Source organism: Sturnira hondurensis, unplaced genomic scaffold (genome assembly GCF_014824575.4).
Source record: "Sturnira hondurensis isolate 20B ecotype Veracruz unplaced genomic scaffold, ASM1482457v3 Scaffold0020184, whole genome shotgun sequence".
Taxonomy (NCBI): Eukaryota; Metazoa; Chordata; class Mammalia; order Chiroptera; family Phyllostomidae; genus Sturnira; species Sturnira hondurensis.
Window position 1 is genome coordinate 1,546,136 of NW_028092815.1, and position 19,503 is coordinate 1,565,638.

The window sequence follows — 19,503 nt, forward strand, 5'->3', positions numbered from 1 at the left end:
TTTGAATTACTGTATTGAGATTCTTTGGATGTAGGCCCAGAAGTGGAGTTGCTGGGTCATAAGGCAGTTTCATTTTTCATTTTGAGACCCCTCTGTACTGCTTCCCACAGTGGCCTTACCAATCTGCATTCCCACCAATAGTGTATGAGGGTTCCTGTTTCTCCACATCCTCACCAGCATTTGTGTACTTTTTAACAGTTTCTCTGTTAAAAAAAGGAAGGATTCAAATTTGTGCTTTCACCCCAGAAAGACATATGTAATTTATTTTAATTTAGATTGAAGTGATAAAATTATAGTAAGTTTTGTAAATCTCTACCTAAGTGGAACATCACAAATACTCTACTTTAGGAAAAATAAGAATTTATTTATATTTCTGGATTATTTTACTTATATCTGCCAAATCATAATATTGGGCTTCAATCAAAGGGCAGTTTATTATCAGAATCCTGTGGCTTTCAGTCACATTTAACTTTGCCTGCATTCACATTTAACCCCTACCACTAAGTTTGTGACTTTAAGCTGATGAATTCATTGTGCTGGTTTTTTATGCTTATTGGTTAAAAGAGAATATGAGCTCATTCTTAGTCTTATGAAGATTAATGTGATTACGTGGAGTTGCTTGATGGAATGCCTGATGTTCAGTAATTGTTAGTTATTATTATTAGCCTAGCATCTGCTTATCCTTTGTATCTAAACTTAGTTGTTACATCTTCTGGAAAGATTTTAATAGAAATAATTATTATAACAACCACTATGGCTTATCATGTACATATGTGTGTATGTATATGTGCATATACAGATAGATAGTCCCAGACACCAAAAGGTGGTAGATTCGATCCCAGTTAAGGAGCTTACAGGAGGCAACTGATTGATGTTTCTCACGTTGGTATTTCTCTCTTTCTTTCTCTATCTCCCCCTTTTTCTGTCTCTTCCCCTTCCTCTCTCCAAAATTAATAAACACATATCCTTGGGTGGGGATTTAAAAATATTTTATATATATTCATACGTACATAATGGTATTATACATATGAGGTCTTTCCAGAAAAAGTCCAGCCATTGTTAATATAATGAAAATGGTTTACATGACATTAATGTAACCTGACAGCTAAGGAGAGTGGACTGGAACACGCATGTGTGAACAATGACAACCTCATTGTACTAGTCAGTAGGGGTGGTGAATGTCATTGAGTAAGCATGTGTACTGTGTGTCTGTCACATTCAAAATGACTGAGTAGAGCAATGAATCTGCATCAAATTTTGCTTTAAGCTTGAACATTCTTACATGGGAACTAGTTGGATGACTCAGCCTTCTGACTGATTGGCAGCTTCTGGTGGTTGGCAGCTTCATCACGACAATGCACCCATTCATGCATCACATCCCATGCACAGTTATTTAGTGAAATATCAACCCTTGATATTTAGTGAAATGTCACCCAAGGGTGACACAACCCTTCTATATCCCAGATTTGGCACCCTGCAACTTCTGGTTTTTCCCAAAACTGAAATCACCTTTGAAAGGGAAGAGATTTCAGACTGTCAAAGAGATTCAAGAAAATATGACTGGGCAGTTGATGACAGTTGGAACTGTGTGAAGTCCTAAGTTGCCTACTTTGAAGGGGACTGAGGTATCATTGTCCCATGTACAATATTTCTTGTGTCTTAGTCAGCAAATGCCTCTGTTTTTTTACAATACATGGCTGGATACATTCTGGACAGAGCATATTTGAATATATATAAAATACTGTTATATTATATATGTATATTTGTAGAGGTACACTGTTTTGTTATTTCTTGCTATAATTTTGCCATTTACAGAGCTTATTTCCCCACTGCTCTCTTGGTTTCTCTTTTCTTCTTTTTATTCCTCTAAGCACTTCCCACAATCAGATTTACTACATATTTTAAAGTTTCTTGTTAACCGTTTATCCCTTCTCTGCTAGAATGTACAAGAGTCACAGTGGATATGTGTGTGTGTGTGTTCATATCACAGTAATCCCAGCATCTAGAACACTACCAGACATGCCATGACTACTCATATCTATATTGAGTCCATGAATAACCTTCGTATACCATCAAAAGTTCATCAATATTGGTTTTGATGACACTTGAGAGAGAAAGGGTACTTGTTTGGCTAGAGGCTGGAGCTCTTCTCCATGAAAGTGGGTCCTTGAAAGACTGAGGGAAGATATAGGTTTCATGACTTTTCACAGTGATCTGCAGCTTAGTATTCTGTAAGAAATAAGATCCATAAGTAGTACAATATTATTGACTATATAATGTATTATAATGTATTGTAATTATTAATCCCATGTATTATTGACAACTTGTGCTTTACTGTCCCATGGCTATTTTGTAACCACTCTGCACTTCTGAATCCTTTCACCTTTCACCCAACCTACACTCTGGCAACCATCAGTCTGTCTGTTCTTTGTACCTATGAGTCTGTTTCTGTTTTGTTTGTTTATATGGCTCCTTAGATTCTGCATGTAAGTAAAATCATGTGGTATTTGCCTTTCTCTGACCAGCTTATTTCAGTGAGCATGATACCTCTAGGTCCATCCAGTGTGTCACAAATGGTAAGATTTTATTCTTTTTTAAGGCTGAGTAATTTTTCATTGTATATATGTACCCCTAATTTCTTCTCTCCATGTTTATTGATAAGACACTGGTTTACTTCTTTATCTTGGCTATTGTAAATAATGCTACAATAAGTATAGGGGTGAGTGTATTCTTTTGCAATAGTGTTTGGGATTCTTCAGATATACAACCCAGAAGTAAAATCTCTGGGTATTAGGGCAGTTCCATTTTTAATTTTTTGAGGCACCTCCATACTCTTTTCTACAGTGTCTGCACTAACCTCCCTTCTAACCAACAACACAAAAGGATTCCCTTTTCTTTACATTATCACAAACAGGTATTTTTTGTTAATTTATAGATGATTGCCATTCTGACAAGTGTGAGGTGGTGTCACCCTAGGGTTTTTATTTGTGTTTCTCTGATGATGACTGATGCTGAGCATCTTTTTATATGCCTATTGACCATCTGTATATTTTCTTTAGAAAAGTGTCTATTCAAGACTTTTGCCCATTTTTAATTAGATTTTTTGTGTTGAGTTGTGTAAGTTCTTTATAAATTTTAGATATTAAGCCCTTATCAGATATATCATTAGCAAATATGTTCTTCCATTCTGTAGGCTGTCTTTTCATTTTGTTGATGGTTTTTATTGCTGTGCAAAACTTTTTAGTTTGATGTAGTCTCATTTATTTTTTTCCATTGCCCAAGGAGATTTTTTTCTGACATGAAAAATATTACTAAGAGAAATGTCTAAGGTTTCACCACCTATGTTTTTCCCTAGGAGTTTTATGTTTTTAATTCTTTTTTAAATTTTTTAGAGATTTTATTTATTTATCTTTAGAGGGGAAGAGAAGGAGAGAGGGAGAGAAACACCAATGTATGGTTGCCTCTCATGGGTCCCCTGCTGGGAACTGGCCCACAATCCAGGCATGTGCCCTGACTGGAATCGAACCGCAATCATCTGGTTCACAGCCACGTGCTCAATTCACCGAGCTACACCAGCCAGGGCTGTTTTTAATTCTTCTATTTAAGTCTTTAATCCATTTTTAGTTTATTCTTGTATAGTTTGGCTAAAATGTTTGTTCAAATTTTTCTGTAAGATGGCTGTAGTCACGCTTAGGTGTCTTTAACTTCATTCAAAACCATTTTGTTAGACTGTTGTGACAGCTATCATATCAGTGTGCATTTAAAAAGCATCAAAATTGGTGAATTTTTGTGTAGCCCTTTCAAATTGAAGATGGAAGAGAATAAGCAACATTTTCAGCATGTTATACTTTATTATTTCAAGAGACATAAAAATAGTCCTAGCTGGTGTGGCTCAGTGGATTAAGTGCTGGCCTGTGAAATAAAAGGTCAGTGGTTCAATTCCCAGTCAGGGCACATGCCTGGGTTGCAGGCCAGGTCCCCAGTGGGGAGTGTGCAAGAGGCAAGCCACACATTGATGTTTCTTTCCTTCTCTCTCCCTTCCCCTCTCTCTAAAAATAATAAATTTAACAAAAAGGTAAAAATGCAACTGAAACCCAAAAAAAGATCTGTGAATTATGTGGAGAGTGTGTTATGACTGACTGAATGTGTCAGAAGCAGCTTGTGAAGTTTTATGCTGGAGATTTCTTGCTGGGTGATGTTCCAGGGTCAGGTAGAACAGCTGAAGTTGATAGCTCAAATTGACACATTAATTGAAAATGATCAACATTATACCACATAGGAGATAGCCAACCTACTCAAAATATCCAAATCAAACACTGAAAATTATTTCCACCATCTTGGTTATGTTAATCACTTTGGTTTTGAGTTCCAAATAAGTTAAGCAAAACCAAACAAACAAATAAAACACCTTCTTGACTGTATTTCCACATGCAATTCTCTACTTAAACATAATAAAAATGTTCTGTTTTTTAAAAAATTGTGATGGGTGATGAGACATGGTGACTTTACAATAACATGGAATGGGACAGATTGTGGGACAAGTGAAGAGAACAACCACCAACTACACCCAAGGCCAGTCTTCATCCCAAAAAGGTGATGTTGTGTATATGGTGAGATTGGAAGGGAGTCCTTTATTATGAGCTCCTTCTGGAAAATGAAGTGATTAACTGCAGCAAGTACAGCTCCCAATGAGACCAACCAAAAGCAGCACTTAATGAAAAGCATCAGAAACAGTCAACAGAAAACTCATAATCTTCCATCAGGATAACACAAGACTGTATGTGTCTTTGATGACCAAACAAAAAGTGTTATAACTTGGCTGGGAAGTTCTGATTTATTTTCTGTTTTCACCAGACATTGCAGCTTCAGATTTCCATTTATTTCAGTCTTTACAAAATTATGTTAATGGAAAAAATTTAGTATTCTGGAAGACTTCAAAAAGCACCTGAATAGTTCTTTGCTCAAAAAGATAAAAAATTTTGGGAAGATGAATTATGAAGGTGCCTGAAAGGTGGTAGAAGGTAATAGAACAAAACAGTGAATATGTTGTTCAATAAGATTATTTGGTGAAAAACATGTGGTTCATTTTTACTTAAAAGCCAAACAAAGTGTTTGGCCAATATATGGTATAAGGAGGTGGTCTAGATTTTTTTTTCTCTTTTTTTGCATGTATCTGTACAGTGTTCCCAATACAATTTACTGAATAGGCCATCTTTACCCTATTGTATGTTCTTGCCTCCTTGGACAAATATTAATCGACTATATAGGCATGGGTTCATTTCTGGTCTCTCTGTTCTGTTCCATTGGTCAATATGCCTGTTTTTATGCATACTTTGCTATTTTGATAACTATGGCCCTATAGTATAATTGAATACCGGATAGCATGATTCCCCCAATTTTGTTCTTCTTTCTCAAGATTGTTGTGGGCATTTGAGGATACTTGTGGTTCCATAAAAAATTTTTAGAATATTTGTTCTAGATGTGTGAAATATGCCATTGGAATTTTGATAGGAATTGCATTGAATATATAGATGGCTTTGGGTAGTATGGACACTTTAACAATGTTAATTCTTATCTACGAGCACAGTATATGTATGCTTCCATTTATTTGCATCTTTCAATTTCTTCAGTTTCTAATAATTTTCTGAAGACAGGCTTTTTAGCTCCTTGGTTAAATTTATTTTTAGGTATTTATTTATTTATTTTTGATGCAGTTGTAAATGAAATTATTTTTTTGGTTTCCCTTCCTTATAGTTCACTATTGGTCTATAAAAATTTAATGTACTTCTGGATTTTTATTTTGTATCCTGGTGCCTTAAAAAACTTACTTGTAGATAGCCAGAGGTTTGGAGGCTTTATTCTGCCTGCACTGGAACCCTGGGCTGTGCTCTGTCTCATTCCCACATTGTTCCTCCTGGTTCATCTCCCTGTGAATATAGAATTGCCCAGTCTGCCAATTGCCGCCTTGCCTACCCAGTCCGCCAGCCACCACCTTGCAGTGCATCCTCTCCATTCTGGGTGCCTGTCTCTGCCCCTCCTGCTGGTCTGGATGAATGTTTTTGAAGTCCTTGGTTGTCAGACTTCCCTACAGTTCAATTTTTTTGGCAGTTCTGGTTATTTTTTGTTTTTAAGTTGATTGTGTCCTTCTTTTGGGTGTGCAAGGAGGTGAAACACATCTACCTATGCCTTCATCTTGGCTGGAACTCCTACGACAAATATTTTTTATTTGTTTATTTTAAATATTTACTGTTGGAAATTGCTTTGTTTACACTGTTCTGTATGAAGTCAAGGATAAGAAATGATTATCTACAAATGTAACTTTGTAACAAGGCCTATTCAGTTGTGTTGAATGATTGAAATTATGTAAAATTATCACCAAAAAGCCACTTTCTCTTAACTTCACTTTGTCTAGAACTATTAAAATTAGACCAATACCCAGCTCTTAGTCATAACTTGATCAACATACTGTCTGCTGACTTAGATCATTCCCCTACAGTTTTATTGAGAAATAATCAACATATTTCACTGTAAGCTTAATGTGAACAGCATGATGGTTTGATTTACACATACTGTGAGGCGATTACTAAAATAGGTTGTTATTACTTATCTTTTCACTTAGATACAATAAAAAAGAAAAATGAATGAAAAAATTATTCCAGTGATGAGAACTCATGCCGTTGACTCCCGTAACGGCTTCCCTTCATGCCACACAGTGGTGTCAGCTGTTGTGGTTACATCAGACACTGCATCTCTGGTGTTTAGTTATCTCACAACTTGGGCTTTGTGATTTCACCGCCTCCCACCAGCTTCCCCTTCCCATCCTTCACCTTGACAACCACAAGTCTGATCTCTTTTTTCATGAGATTTTTTTTTTTAGATTTCATAAATGAGATCATACAGTATTGGTCTTTCTCTGTCTGACTTATTTCATTTGGCAAAATGACTTCAGAGTTCATCCATGTTGTCTCAAAGGTTAGAATTTATTTTTTTATGATTTAATAATATCCTGTTGTACATATGTACCAAACATTCTTTTTAAAAAATAAAAATATGTATTTATTCTTATACATTAAACTTTAGTCACCTTCAAAGTACTCTCTATTTGATTCAACACACCCGAGACATTTTTTCCACTGCTCAAAACAGTTTTTGAACTCAATTTTGATGCTTATTAGTGCTTCTGTCATTTTTTGTTTCACCTCTTCCACATCACCCAAGAATTCTTTATCCATATGTCCATAAATGGAACTTAAGTTGTTTTCATATCTTAGTTATTCTAAATAATACTAAACATGGGGGTACAGATGTGTTTTAAAGCTAATGTTTTCATTTCATTTATATATTCCCATGGTTATTTTTTATGATGGCCAACCCAACAAGTGTGAAGTAATATTTCATTGTGGGTTTTAATTTTGCATTTTTAATGACTAGTGAGTGATGTTGAGAATCTTTCATGTACCTGTTGGCCTTTTGTATCTGTTCTTTGATGAAATGTCTGGTCATTTTATTGAGTTTTTTTTATTAAGTTGTATGAAATTTTTATGTTTTGGATATTAACACCTTATGAGAGATACATAGTGCATATAATTTTTCTCATTTTGTTGGTTATCTTTTTAATTTGTTAATGGTTTATTTTGCTTTGCAGAAGGTTTTTAGTTTCAAGTAGTCCCACTTGTTTTTTATTTTTTTGTTTGTGTTTTAGGTGTCATTCGGTTGTTTTCTAAAGCCCTTTCTGACTCCAGAATTCTGTTTCTATGATCTATTGTTCTGCAGTTTCAAGGACTCCAGCACTGCAGATAGCAAAGCTGTTTGTGTTCTGAATAATGTGTTATAGGGATGTCATCATGGGGCAGTGGGGCAGTGGAGACTCTGTGCCAATGAAAGCATAAAGGAATACCTTGTTTTACTGTATTTGTTTTAATGTGCTTCACAGGTACTGCATTTTTAATAATTAAATGTTGGTTGGCAACCTGTTGTTAAGCAAGCCTTTAAACACCATTTTTCCAGCAGCATTTGCTTACTTTATGTCTCTGGGTCACATTTTTGTAATTCTTGCAACTGTTTCAAATGTTTTATTATTACATTGTAAATGTATTATTATATTATGGTGATGTGTGGTCAATGACCTTTGATGTTAATAATGTAACTGTTTTGGAGCACCACAATCTGCATCTGTGTAAGGCAGAGAACTTAATAGATAAATGTGTGCATTCTGATTGCTCCATTAACTAGGCATTCCCCCATCTCTCGCCCTCTCTTTGGCCCTCCTCTTCCTTGAGACACAAGGATATTGAAGTTAGTCAATTAATAACCCTACAATAGCCTCCAATGGTTCAAGTGGAAGGAATAATCACACATCTTTCACTTAACATCAAAATCTGGAAATGATGGCATGTTGAAAGGTGAGATAGATAAAAAGCTAGGCCTCTGATGCCAGTTAGCCAAGTTGTGAATTAAAGAAAAAGTTCTTGAAATATATTAACAGCACTACTCCCACAAACTCATAGATAATAAGAAAGTGAAACAAAGTTATTGCTGATATGGAGAAAGGTTAGTGGTCTGGGTAGAAGATCAAACCTGTCACAATGTTTTCATAAGCCAAACACTAATCCAGAGCAAGGCACTAACTCTCTCCAATTTTATAAAGGCTTGGAGAGGTGAGAACGCTGTAGAAAAAAAGGGTGTAGCCTGCAAAGGCTACATGGGAGGTTCATGGGATTTAAGGAAAGAACCCATCCCCATAACATAAATGTGTGAAGTGAGGCAGCAAGTGCTGATGTAGAAGCTGCAGCAAGCTCTCCAGATGATCTATATAAGGTAATTAGTGCAGGTGGCTACACTAAAGAACAGATTTTCTTTTTTCTTTTTATAATTTTTTTAATTTAATTCTTGTTCAAGTACAGCTCTCTGTCCTATATTCCCAACCCTGCCCGCCCCCCACCCCATGCGCCCCACCTCCCTCCCATTTCCGCCCCCCACCCTTAGTTATTGTCCATGTGTCCTTCACACTTGTTCATGTGAGTCCATCCCCCGCTCTCCACGATTCTCTTCCCTCTCCCCTCTGGACCCCGCCAGCCTGTTCCGCACTTGAGTGTCATTGGCCATATTTTGCTTGCCTGTTTAAACAACAGATTTTCAATGTGGATCAAACAGTCTTGTACTGGAAGGAGATGCCATCTAGGACTCTCATGGCTGGAGAGAAGTCAGTGCCTGTTCAAGCTTCAAAGGACAGGCTGGCCCTCTTGTATGAGGCTATCACACTGGTGACTTTGACTTGAAGCCAATGCTCATTTACCATTCTGAAAATCCCAAATCTCTTAAGAATTATGATAAATCTACTCTGCCTGTCTCCTGTAAATAGAATAACAAAACCAGAACAACAGCTCATCCTACAAGAAAATTTATTGAATATTTTCAGCCCACTGTGGAGACCAACTGCTCTGAAAAAAAAAAAAAAAGATCCCTTTCGACATACTACTGACCATTGGCAATGCACCTTCTCACCCAAGAGCTATGATGGAAATGCACAGTAAGATCGATGTTGTTTTTATGCCTGTGGATGTAACACCCACTCTGCAGCACATGGACTAAAGAGTACTTTTGTCTTTTAGTCTCGTTATGTAAGACTTTAGCTGCCATAGATAGTATCCCTTTGATGGATTTGAGCTAAGTAAATCAAACTGGTCTGAAAAGGATTCAGCATCCTATGTGCCATTAAGAACCATTCATGATTCATAGAAAGAGGTCAAAATATCAAAATTAATTGGTGCTTGGAAGAAGTCGATTCCAACCTGGGTAACTTTGAGGGGCTCAAGACATCAGTGGAAGGACTAAGTGGAGATGAGGTGGTAATACCCAGAGAACTAGGAGAAGTGGAGCCTGAGGATGCTGCTGAACTGCTACAGTCTCATCGCAAAACTAAAGATGAGAATTTGCTTCTATGGGTGAACAACAAAAAAGCAGTTTCCTGAGAGATGGAATCTAGTCCTGAAGAAGATGCTGTGAAGATTGTTGAGATTACAACAAAAAACTTAAAATATTGTATAAACTTAGTTGAAAAGCCAGTGACAGGTTTTGAGAGATGCTTTCAATTCAGAAAGTTCTGTGGGTAAAATGATATCATATATTGAATGCTACAGAAAAGTTGCTCATGAAAGAGAGATAAATTCATGCAACAAATGTCATGGTCCTATTTTAAGAAATTTCCATAGTCTCCCCGATCTGTAGCAACCAGCACTCTGATCAGCCAGCAGCCATAGACATGAAGGCAAGACTCTATGCCAGAAAAAAAGATTACAACTTTCTGAAGGCTCCAATAAAACATTTATTAGCAATAAAAATATTTCAAATTAAGATATATTTGTTTTTAATATATAATGCTATTACACACTTTAATAAACTATAGGTTAGTGCAATTATAACTTTATATGCACTAGGAAATAAAAAATATATTTGACTTTTTTATTGTGATATTCACTTTACTATGGTGGTCTGGAACTGAACCCTAAATATCTCAGGTATGCCTGTACAAACCCACAGACTTTATGAATATAGGGGGAGCCTAAAATTTCTTGTATCCATACCTGGATTTGAAGCCCAATTGTGACTTAACAAAACCTGATCTTTTAGAGAGGATGTTGATATACATTCTGGAATTCTTGGATTTTGTGAGTACACATTTCCTCCTCATATGAAGTGCAGACTATAGAGAGCAGCCACTTTGAGGTGATCATTTTTCAGTCTGTGTTTTTCCTGGCTTGGGTATGGGAGATAGAAGACTTGGAGCCCTTGGAAGTCAGGCTCTGTGTAGATACTTCTCAGCTCCCAGGTTTACATTTATAGAAACACGTCCTAGAGAAACAGATGGAAACTGAGCAAGATCAAGTATTCACTTATGGGTTTACGGAAAATTGCTTTTTATATTTTCCCCTTCAGTACCTTGCCAAATATCTCAAGGCTGCCTCATTTGGAGATACTTGTGCATTAAGCCAAAAATATTTTACAATTCATATTTCTACCTGTTCTCCTGGGCTTCATTACATAGACAATCTGATTTGCATTTTCTAGCATTCATCTTTTTGCTTTTTACTGTTGCAGAAAATTGCAACATCCTTTCTTTTGAATCTTGCAGCCTGTGTCTGTTTGAAGTCAGGTATGTAATTGTTCCCAGAGTAGAAAAAAAATTGCAGTGGCTAATGTGGGAGAAATCTTTCAATACCTCATTAGCCTCTCCCCCTACATTTCAAATTCTTGAACTGAAAGCCAGAAGGATTGGTAGTTGTCTAAAGGGTTCAGTGGCAAAGCCTTAGTACCAAGTAACAAGTACAAGCCTCTCTTCCCTCTCTCCCAGGAATTATTCTCATCTTGATGACTTTTATATATAAACATGGGCCTAACTGTGAGGAAAGATCCTTCTACCGTAAAAGATGTTTTTCTAGGGGAAGTCCATTTCCTTTAGAAGCAATATCAATTCTTCCAGACCAAAGAAAGGTCTTAAACATCTCAAACTTTTAGCTTGTAAGAAGAAACCTATTACTCTGAATATTTTTGAAGCATTCAAAGCCATTTGAGGAAATTATTTATCTACTGTAAAGATCTAAATACTTAAATGCTCCAGTAAAAACTATTTCCCTTTACCTCTTGGTCTCCACATTAATAGGAGGCCAAACATTAAGCTGTCCTTTGGTATTGTCCGAAAGAGGCTCTTGCTAAGTTTAGTGGTGAAATTCAGTCCATTGTTACTCAGTGTTAACATCAGGGCCAGAAGGAAAGAGGATACCTGTGCTCTGCTCAGCCGCCTTTCTTCTGCTTCCAGTATCCTGCTATATCTTGAAGGAAGTGTGTAATGCTACAGACATGCATTAAAGAATCCATGCACTTATTAATGCAACATGCAGTATCTACATGCCCCCAGTATGTGGGGTACTGAGTTAACTCTTAATATTCAAGAGTTAATAGTATAGCTGTTCAAAATAGATAGGTGGTAGTGGAGTTGGTGGAAGTTACATTTATGGCCTTTCAGGACCAAACTAAAATATAGGTGAATCCATGTGAACAACCAACTGAAGACTAGTCTTATAACCAAGGATTTACAGAAGAAGCCACAAGAAGACTGGTAGGGAAGGCTGACATATTTAAAAACCTGGGCCCACACCTATGTGCAGTGCTGGAAAATCCAAACAGACATCTTAGTTGCATATGTTCACCCTGCGTGGAATCTCAACCTCACACTGGGCTCCCCAGCCCAGAGCACTGGAGCTGGGGAGAGGAGCCCATATAACATCCTGCTATGAAAATCAGCAGAGAATTTTCATAGAATTTTCAAAGAATTCTCTTGCCAGAGAATCAGGAGCCTGCCAGAAACTTAGGTACATTTTCAAGAGACCAGTGCACAAAAACTTGTTCACAGCTACTTACTTGAGCTTAAAAGAAGAGAGGGTGGTTCAGAGAAGAGTAGCACTGAGCAGGGAGAGACTAGGTTGTGTGGTTCCAGGGAGAGAGTTGACAGAACAGTCACCAGGGGTCCTGTGCCGAGTCCCTTTCCCAGACATTTTATGGATGCCATCTTTCAGATGTCATCTTTCTATGGTCAGACACTCCTTCTTATAGGGCACCAGTCCAGGGGAATACACCAGCCCCAAACTCCCAACTTTCTGTTGCTCTACCCTATGGAGATTATACCCTATTGAAGAGTCAGCTGCCAGGGCATAGGTGTTACCGATCTATGTGGAGCATGGACAGAGGGTGTGTTAGATGCTGAACTGTGTGGCTCTGGGATGGGAGCCGTTTCCACCTTTTCCCTTGAGCATGACTGGCACACTACCCATGATATATCCACTAGCTCTACCCTCCTGGTTCCCAGAGGCCACACCCTGCTGAGCTTGGGTTTGTCAGGAGGTCTAAGAAGAAACCAAGTCAGACTGAGTTGTGTGGTTCTAGGGCAAGGCTATTTTTCCCTTGCACAAATGACTAATGCAGAGCCTGCCTTTCAGGTGGTCAAATCTTAGTCTGTTAGGGTCTGAGAAATTCTGCTACCCTGCCCCTGATGACTCCCTCAGACCTTGCCATATCACAGATATCTGCAGGCACCCAGCATGTCTTAGCTACCCTAATGTAATCTGGAACTTCTGCTGAGTGGCCTCAAACCCAGCATAAGAACCAACTTTGAACCTGTATCAATCTGGTGAACATCACTCACCCCTACAAGGGGTGATTTACTGAGAAATTACCTCACTTGAGTATTATCAGGAGCTCTTTCACTAAATGAGCTCAACAGGTGGTGGATGCAGGTGGAGGTGAACCTCATGGTGCCTTGGGCCTTTTGCTAGACAGTTCCTCGACTGGTGCTGGTGGAAGCTACCTTTGGTGCACAGCTTGGCACTTCTTGTGCACATGGAGGCACAGCAGAGCAGCAACAAACTGTGGATTGCTTTGTAGGTTTAAACGGGCTGCTCAGAGCCAGTCACAGTGTCTGATTTTGACCTGAACCAGAGTCTCTCCCAAGAGGCCCCAGAACCAACAAATACAGTGGCAAACTGCAGTCAAAATCAGAGCACAATCTAATTATCTCTACAAGTGGCACATTCCAAAAAAGATTTTGGCAGGCATCACACCTTCCAGAGTGAATTCCACTTCACATCATCAGTACCCTCACAGAAGTTCATACCTTGTGGTCAGGGTGAATCTTCAAAGCCAGACAGTCTAGAGGTTGACCCCATGCACACATAGGCTAATAGAAGTCAAGACTCGACTACAACAAGAGGTCCCATACAATGGATATTCCTGGAGCACCTCGCTCGGATGACCAAGGACACTGCAGCACTGGGTCTCATAAGACACCTAATACATAAAACCATTTAACCAAGACTGGAAGCTCAGCAGATTTATCTAATACACAGAAACAAACACAGATGAACAGCCAAAATGGGGAGAAAGAATCAGCATGCCCAAAATTAGGGAATAGAAAACATCTCCAGGAAAAACATACTAAAAGAAATGAAACCAAGCAATTGACCAGGTATAGAATTTTAAAAAATGGTTTAAGGATGCTCAGGGAATTTAGTGATACCTTTGAAGGCATCAAAAAGGCCATAGAAACCATAAAACGCTGGTCAGAAATGAAAATACAATATCTGAAATTAAGAATACACTAGAAGAAATAAAAAGTAGATTAGATAAAGCAGAGGATCAAATCAGTGATTTGGAGGACAGAGTAGCAGAAATAATCAGGGTAGCAAATGAAAAATATAAAGTGAGGATAGTTTAAGGAACATTTGAGACAACATGAAGCATAAAAACATGTGCATCATAGAGGTACCCCCCCCAAAAAAGAAGGGAAATAGCAAGAGACTGAGAACCTATCTGAAGAAGTAATGACTAAAAACATCCCTAAACTGGTGAATAAAAGATACACATGAGTCTAGAAAGTACAGAGTCCCAAATAAGATGAACTGAAAGAGGCCTAAACCAAGACACATCATAATTGAAATGGCAAAGTTTAAAGACTAAGAGAGAGTGATAATTTAAAAAAAAAAAGCAAGAAACAGTTACATCCAAGGAAGCTCTAATAAAACTGTTAGCTGCTTTTGCAAGAGAAACATTTCAGGCCAGAAGAGATGGGCATGAAATATTCAAAGTGATAAAAAGCAAGAACCTACAAGCAAGACTACTTTACTTAGCATGGCTATCATTTAAAATTATAAAAATAATTAATTAAAGAGCTTTCCAGATAAGAAAGAGCTAAAGGAGTTTATCACCACCAAACCAGTATTATAAAAAAATGCTAAAGAGTGTTCACTTCTTTTTTATAATACCCAAGGATATATTTATTAATGATTATGAGAGGGGGGAGAGAGGGAGAGAGAGAGATGGGTGTGAGGAGGAAACATTGATTGGTTGCCTCCCATATGCACCCTGATCTGGGGTCAAGCTTGTAATCTAGGTGTGTTCCCTGACTGGGAATAAAACCCACCACCTTTTGGCGTATGGAATGACACTCCAACCTAATGATCCACTCAGTCCAGGCAAAGGGTGTTTTTTAAGAAGGAGGGAAGAAAAGAAACATGGTTATAAAAATATATTGGCAATAAATACATATCTATTGATAATCACTTTAAATGTAAAGGACTTAAATGCTCCAATCAAAAGAAACAGGGTATCGGAATAGGTAAGAAAAAGACCCATACATATGCTGTGTACAGAAGACACAGCTCAGAATGAAAGACATGCCTAGACTGAAAGTGGAGGAATGGAGAAAGATATTTCATAAAAATGAAAATGAAAAAATAAAGATGGGGTAGCAATATGTATATCAGACAAAATAGACTTTGAAACAAAATCTGTAATAAGAGACAAAGAAGGACACTGCATGATAATAAAGGGATGAATCCAACAAGAGAATATAAATCTTATAAACATTTATGCATGCTACACAGTCACATCTAAATATATAAAGCACATCTTGAAGGACATAAAAAAAGAGATCAAGATTAATACAGTCAGAGTGTAATTTTAGCAGCCCATTGACATCAGTGGATAGATTTTCCAGACAGAAAATCAACTAGGAAACTGTCATTAATTGACATGCTATATCAGGTGGATTTAATAGATATCTTCAGGGCATTTTACCCCAAAACAGAAGAATATACATTCTTTTCAAGTGCCCTTGGAACATATTCAATGATAGACCATATATTAGGACACAAAACAAATCTCAATAAATTTTAGACTATTGAGATTATATCAAGCATCTTTCCTGACCAAAATGGTATAAAACTAAAAATCAATTATTAAAAAAACATACAAACACACAGATGCTAAATAACATTTTACTAAACAGTGAATGAGTTAAAAATAAGATCAAATAAGAAATCAAAAGATGCCTTGAGACAAATAAAAATGAGAACATAAGAACATAAAATGTGTGGGACACAGAAAGAGGATTCCTAAAAGGAAGAAAGTTCATGGCATTGCAGGCCTACCTCTAGAAAAAAGAAAAACCAAACAATCTAAACTTAACACTTAAAGAAACTAAAAAAAGAACAATAGCCAAAGCCCAAAGTAAGTAGAAGAAAAGAGTTAATAAATATCAGAGCAGAAATAAATGAATGAGTCCAATACTATACAAAAGATCAGTAAAACCAAGAAATTGTTCTTTGAATATATGAAGAACATAGATAAACCTTTAACCAGCCTCATTGGGAAATAAAAGGAGAGAGGATTCAAATAAAATCAGAATATTAAAGATAAATTAAGAGCTGAGACTACAGAAATACAAAGAAGTATAAGTATCACTAACAAATATATGCCTACAAATAGGACAATCTGGAAGAAACTGATACCTTTATAGGAACATACAATCTCCTAAAACTGAGTCAAGAAGGGACAGAAAATCTGAACAGACTGATTACAACTAATAAAATTGAAGCAGTAATCACAAAACTTCCAACAAACGAAAGTCCTAAAATAGATGGTTACACAGTTAAATTTTAGCACACATTCAAAGTAGAACTAACACCTATCACTCTGGAACTAATCCAAAATATTTAAACAAAAGAAGACTTCAGAGCTCATTTTATGAGGTCAGTATTATCCTAATTTCAAAAAACTAAAATTGTAGGCTAATATTTCTGAAGAACATAGAGATAAAAATCCTCAAAAAATTATAGCAAACCAAATCCAGAAATACATTAAAAAGATTACACACAATGATTAAGTGGAATTTATTTCAGGGATGCAAAGTAGTACAATATCCAGAAATCAATTAACATGATATAACAGTTAAACAAAATGAGAGATAAAAATCATATCACCATATCAATAGATACAGTAAAAGCATTTGAGAAAATCCAACACTAATTTATAATAAAAAACTCTCAGGAAAGTGGGAATAAAGAAAGCATATTTTAACATAATAAAAGCTAAATATGACAAACCCACAGCTAGCATCATGTTCAGTTGGGAAAACAAAAGGTTTCCCTTAAGAATAGAAACATAGCCCTGGCTGGTGTAGCTCAGTGGATTGAGCGCGGGCCTGCGAACCAGAGGATCGCAGTTCGATTCCCAGTCAGGGCACATACCTGGGTTGCAGGCCAGTTCCTGGCAGGGGACACACGGTACATTGTGTGTTTCCGGCAGAGGCAACCATACACTGATATTTCTCTCCCTCTCTCCTTCCCTTCCCTCTAAAAATAAATAAAATTAAAAAAAAAAAGAATAGAAACAAGACAGGGTGGTCCACTTTCACCACTATTATACAACATAGTACAGCCAGAGCAATCAGACAAGAAGAAACAAAAGGAATCCATATTGGAAGCAAATTGTCAATACTTGCAGATGACAAGTTACTGTACATAGAGAAACCTAAAGATCCCAACAAGCAACTACTAGAACCAACCCTGGCTGGTGTAGCTCAGTGGATTGAGCACGGGTCTGTGAAGCAAAGGATCACTGGTTCGATTCCCAGTAGGGCACATGCCTGGGTTGCAGGCCAGGTCCCCCAGTAGAGGACACATGAGAGGCAACCACACATTGATGTTCTCTCCCGCTCTCCTTCCCTTCCCCTATCTCTAAAAATAAATAAATAAAATATTTGTTTAAAAAAGAAAGAAACTACTAGAACCAATAAATGAATTCAGGAAAGTTGCAGGATAAAAAATAAATACACCAATAATGAACTAACAGAAAGGGAAACTAAGAAGATAATTAAATTAACAATTGCCTCAAAGAATACCCAAGAAAGTGAGTGACCTGTACTTGGAAAATTACAAGATACTGAAGGAAGAAACTGAAAGAGATGCAAATAAACAGATGCATATACTGTGCTCATAGACAGGAAAACATGTGCATCCTTAAAATGTCTATACTACCCAAAACAATGTATAGATTCAATGTAATTCCTATTAAAATATCCATGACATATATCATAAATCTAGAAAATCAAAATATTCTACAAAAAACACAGGTGATCATGAATAACCACAGTGATCTTGAGAAAAAAGAACAAGGTGGGAGGAATCACACTGCTTGATATCAAACTATAGTAGAAAAATATAGTTATCAAGAAAATCATGGTATGAGTATAACAGACACATAGATCAGTGGACAGAATTTAAAGCTTAGAAATAAACTCATGACTATATGATTATTAATATCTGACCAAGAAGGCAAGAATATATAATGAAAACAGTCTATTCAATAAATGGTATTGGGAAGATTATATAGATACATGCAGAAAATAAAACTAGATCAACATCTTATACCATACTCAAGAATAAACTCAAAATTGATTAAAGATTTAAATGTAAGATTTGAAACCATAAAAAATCCTAGAAGAAAACATAGGCAGTAAAATCTACATTTCTTTTACTAATATTATTTCTGATATAACTCCTTGGGCGAGAGAAACAAAAGAAAAAATAAGAAAATGTCACTATATCAAACTAAAATGTCTTTGCACAGCAAAGGAAACTATCAACAAAATGAAAAATGACTCATGGAATGGGAGAACATATTTACCAATGATACATCTGATAAGGACTTAGTATCCAAAATTTATAAAGAACTCATACAGCTCAAAATCAGAAACCCAAACAATCCAATTTAAAAAATGAATAGAAGACATGGATAAATGTTTCTCCAAAGAGGACATGCAGATGGCCAAGAGACATATGAAAAGATGTTCAACACCAGTCATCAGGGAAATATAAATTAAAACCCAATGAGATACCACCTCACACCTATCAGAATGGCTGTCATCAATAAATTAAACAAGTGCTGGTGAGGATGTGGAGGAAAGGGAGCCCTCTTGTGCTGTTGGTGGAAATGCAGACTGGTGCAGCCACTGTGGAAAGCAGTATGGAGGTTCCTCAAAAAGTTAAAAATGAAACTGCCTAACGACCCAGCAATTCCACTTCCAGGTATATACTCAAAGGAACCCAAAACACCAATTTGAGATAATATTTGCACCCCAATATTTATTCCAACATTATTTACAATTACTAAGCCACCCAAGTGTCCATCAATACACAAGTGGATAACAAAGCTGTGGTACATATACACAATTAAATACTACTAGGCCATTAAAAAACACAAAATCTTACCATTTTTTACAGCCTGGATGAACCTAGAGGATATTATGCTAAGTGAAATAAGTCAGTCAGAGAAAAACAAACACCAAATAATTTAACTCATATGTGGAATCTAAAGACTAGCATAAGCAAAGCAGAAAAAGACTCACAGACACAGAGAACAGACTGATGGCTGCCAGAGTGTAAGGGAGTTGGGAGGACTGGGTGCAAAAGGTGAAAGGGTTGAAATGTACAGATGGATAGTGACAAAGTAATCATGTGAACATAATGTACAGTATAGGAAATGTAGTCAATAATATTTTAATAACTGTCTATTGTGCCAGGTGGTTTGTCTAACCACTATGCTGCACACCTGAAGCTCATACAAAATAATATTGAGTGTAAACTGTCACTGCAAATAAAAGGTACAGCTGTT